The sequence below is a fragment of the Austrofundulus limnaeus genome, unplaced genomic scaffold, assembly GCF_001266775.1.
Source record: "Austrofundulus limnaeus strain Quisiro unplaced genomic scaffold, Austrofundulus_limnaeus-1.0 Scaffold170, whole genome shotgun sequence".
In the NCBI taxonomy this organism is placed as follows: Eukaryota; Metazoa; Chordata; class Actinopteri; order Cyprinodontiformes; family Rivulidae; genus Austrofundulus; species Austrofundulus limnaeus.
This window is the reverse complement of record NW_013952572.1, coordinates 251,818-256,263: the sequence shown is the minus strand read 5'-3', so window position 1 is coordinate 256,263 and position 4,446 is coordinate 251,818. Positions and strand designations below refer to the sequence as shown.

General features: G+C 39.0%; 1 long non-coding RNA gene across 1 annotated transcript in view; it reads left to right on the top strand.

Annotated features, from left to right (window-relative positions):
* Positions 1-4,398, top strand: part of LOC106523915 (uncharacterized) — a 52,523-nt gene extending 48,125 nt beyond the window's left edge. Inside the window, exons 2-3 of the long non-coding RNA XR_001310948.1 lie at positions 2,330-2,565; positions 3,568-4,398. This is a non-coding gene — a long non-coding RNA (uncharacterized LOC106523915). The remainder of the gene's footprint in view (positions 1-2,329; positions 2,566-3,567) is intronic.
* Positions 4,399-4,446: the final 48 nt, after the last annotated feature.

The following is a 4,446-nucleotide window of genomic DNA, read 5'->3' as shown; positions in this document are numbered from 1 at the left end:
GATGTTTTACTAAAATATTGTCCTAATATTACTCTATTGTTGTAATATTATGCAGTTCTGCGTCAACAATGGCATTGGCAATGTGGCCTCTTTCTTGTCCAATACTGCCCCTTGCTGTATATGCTCAGTACTGAACCATAGTTTTAATAATATTTAAACTCGGTAGTTCAGTGATTACATTACTAATATGATTGTATTTTGATGTTTTACTAAAATATTGTCCTAATATTACTCTATTGTTGTAATATTATGCAGTTCTATGTCAACAATTGCATTGGCAATGTGGCCTCTTTCTGCACACATACAAACCAACSCCTGCCACCACCTTCTGCCACAGCTCTATTGGTCTAATGGTCTATGTCATGGACTTTCATGTGGGAGATCAGGGTTCAAAACCCAGCTAACGCAACTTAAACAACAAATCTCTTCCAACTTCCTGTTGTCACTTATTTACCTTAATTACAAACASCTGCTGACGTGACAGGCACAAGCTGGTATAGAAAACACATTTGAACTTGGTCAAAGTTCATTCTGCAAGTCCAATGATGCATGCAATGGCAATGCACACTTGTTTTTACATCGTAAAAACCCATGTCTAGTTTATTCTACTTCTTTTATTTTATTTGCAACACAACAATACTGGACAACACCAAACCTGAAGAAAAAAACAACAAACATTGAGCATCCAGCAGTATGAATCTGAGAGGACAAGACTTGGTTGGTAAACATGACACTGATGAACGACTCAGGAGTCAATCAGCTCTGCAACGCCGCCGTTTGTCCCGTTTGGTTTGTGTCGCTCAGACGATCCAACGCCACAGAAGTGACTCTGAAATGAAAACGAGGCACCTCGGGAAGAACAGGAAGCACATGACGGAGACGGCCGGCGTCTTCGCCCGTCACGTGATCCCCGCCGTCGTCTGTGGTTGCGCTCGGGCTTTCCACAGTTACCTCATTATTGATGGGCTGTAGCTCCTCGGCACGCAGGGAGCAGATGAACTGAACGGATCGTGGGTTTACACTGCACGCTCGCTGAAGAAAAAGACGAGGGAAAAAAAGGGCCTCTTCCTGGCTGCTTCAAGGCTCTTCGAATGTGATGTCACTGCTAATCCCGTCAGGAAGACACAGCTAAATCTGCTGCTCGGGGGCCTGTCTCACACAGATTGGCTGTGGCAGGGATAGGCCTATAAATAGGACGGCAGAGGAGCAGCCTGTGGTGCTGTCAATGGGGGCCGGGTGGCAGACGATTCCCCTTCAAGGGGGGTGGTCGGGAGGAGAGGAGAAAAGAGAGGATTCCCCTCGTGACTCAACGCCAAAATACTTCTTCCCAATGTCAAGCGCTCGCAGTGACACATTTGGGTGGAGTGGCCAGCAGGCAACGCAGCAGAAACCAGTGGAACACAGAACGGGCTGGCTGTGACTTTGTAGGCTGGCAGAGAGCTGAGCTGCAGGTCAGAGGACAGAGTTTTATATCAGYTTACACTGTTTGTCTTCCAGCTGGTGCAGGGACAGGAAGTCTGCTTCAACTCCWAAACGAAGAAATGTTTTCATTCAAAGCTCAACTACATCCTGGGGTTAAAACAGCTCTGTAATGTACTTTACAAAAATAACTAAGTAAAAGTGAAACTACATGAACAAAAAGGAGTTTGGTAAAACTAAATTTCACTGATGAGAAAACAAGTAAAAGTCTTAAAACTGGTCACAAAAATTGGGAAAGTAAAATTACTTTTACACTCTAAGAAATAAACTGTTGAATTTATTGAACTAAACTGGTTCCACTAAACCATGGATGTTTAATAACACATGGATATTTTAATAACACATGATGTTTAATAACACATGGATATTTTAATAACACATGATGTTTAATAACACATGGATATTTTAACAACACATGGATGTTTTAATAACACATGGATGTTTTAATAACACATGGATGTTTTAATAACACATGATGTTTAATAACACATGGATATTTTAACAACACATGGATGTTTTAATAACACATGGATGTTGTAACAACACACGGATGTTGTAATAACACATGGATATTTTAATAACACATGGATGTTTTAATAACACATGGATGTTTTAACAACACACGGATGTTGTAATAACACATGGATATTTTAACAACACATGGATGTTTTAATAACACATGGATGTTGTAATAACACATGGATGTTGTAATAACACACGGATGTTGTAATAACACACGGATGTTGTAATAACACATGGATGTTGTAATAACACATGGATGTTTTACACATATGTTATGGGTTCCAGCTTTCTGCTGCTCTCTCAGACCTCTCTCTGCTCATGTCTCCAGTGGAACAGATGGTTCTCCTGCAGTCCTGCATCCTGCTGAGCGTGCAGACAATCAGAGCTGCTGCAGATCTGATGCACTTCCATCAGGGCCAGAAGATCCTGTCATACAACGTGGAGCTGAATAACAATAATCGCACACAATGTCACACAATGTCACACAATGTCACACAATGACAGACGTCTGCAGGAACCTACCGTGTGACCCAGGAGACAGAGAAGACATGGAGCTGTGGAGAGGTACAAAACAACAAGAAATAATCTATTTTTTATTTTTATCTTAATGCTCTGCAAGATTTTTACTTTTTTAGGTCAATGAAAGTATAAATAAATGATTTCACCTTTTATGTTTAATTAATAAAATCAGCAGGTGAACATAAAATACACACATCAGCTGAAATATTTTATAAATCTTTAACAAGGAGCTGATTAGAATTCATGTTTCTGAGTGAAATCCAACAAACCGTTAATGTTGGACATGATGCTGTCAGATATCAGAAAAAAATGAGACGTTTATTGTGAAATTACTGAAAGATCTGGGACTTAGTAACAAGGTACCATTCTGAGTACTTACTAAGTACTTACTAGGTACCATACAGGATACTTACTGGGTATCTACCAAATACTGTACCGGGTATTTACTGGGTAATATACAAGGTATAACAACTGGTACTCAGTGTATTTACCTAGTAAAATAAAATATATATTACCCAGGTATAGAGAACTAGGGACTTACAAGATACCATATAGAATACTTACTGTGTACTTACAAGTTGACATACAGAGTACTAGGTACCATACAGGGYACTTGCAATGTACCATACAGAGATAAGTAGCATACAAAGTACTTACAAGGTACCATACAGGGTACTAACTAGGTACTTACTAGGTACTTGCAAGGCATTATATAGAGTATTTAYTAGGTACAATACAAGGTATTTCCTGGGTAATATTCAGGGTACTTACAAGCTACCCTACAGGGTACTTACTTGGTAACACACAGGGTACTTACTGTGTAATGTACAAGGTACCATATAAAGTACTTTTGGGTAATATACAGGGTACTTACTGAGTAGTCACTGGATAATATACCTGGTAACAGAGTTACTGGTACCTRGTTAAAAATGAGTATTTTTACTCTGTAATGTTTTGCCTGTAAATGAATGATCTGAACTGTTTCACTTGTTTTTAATGTGGAAGGTTTCTTCAGACTGAAATAAATTTATTTAGTTTTTCTGTCAGAAGTTTAAAGAAGAGAAGTGACGGTCCAACAAACGGGTCACATAAAAACTCAGTAAACAAACAGGCATCGACAGGAAATCAACAATCAGCTCCAGAACAAAGGACTCGGAGCAGTTCAGCTCAGAGGCGACAGACCGCTCCTCACAGACGACTTGATGTGTTCTGAAGGCTGGAAATACGKCGAAGGAGTTGTTGTAAAGACACAAAGCTGCTGGAAAGGTGCCTTTGGGCAAAACAAAGTCCTTCGGTTCCACAGCGAAAGGAACTGCTCTGCTTTGACAAGTCGGAGAAGGACGAGTCAAAACAGCTTCCTGTCTGAGAGACTTGACGCTCTGCAAAGACCCGTCAGCTCGACCCTTAAAGCCCAAACATCTGATAGTTCTGTTAAAGAAGGAGGAACCTGCAGGAAACTCAGGCTGAAACAGTTTCCACACATCAAACTAATAAAATAAAGCTTCATTTGGGATTTTTACTCCTGTAGACCTGACAGGTAATTCCCTTAATCCTGTTTATTCTGAAAGTTTAAAACTGTTCATGAGACGTCAGAGAGGTCTGAAAGAGCTTTAATGTTTTTTTTATTACATTTTTAAAAGCTGGGGTTTTATTTTGACAAAYTTCAAACCCAAAACTAAATAATTTTATTTTTCTCAGTAACACGTTTTTATCAGTTAKTGGATTAACGAGAAGTAAAACAGCTGAATCACATTAAAGATATGTTTTTAGTCACTTATTTGAAACAATCTGTGGCTAAAAACAAAATGTTTTCTCTTCAAAAAAAGTCTGAAAATCRTCTTTACTGTTGCAGCAGAACGATGAAGAAACAGCAGTAAAACAATAAGAATTTGGACTAAAAGAGAAATATTTGTAGTTCAATTATTT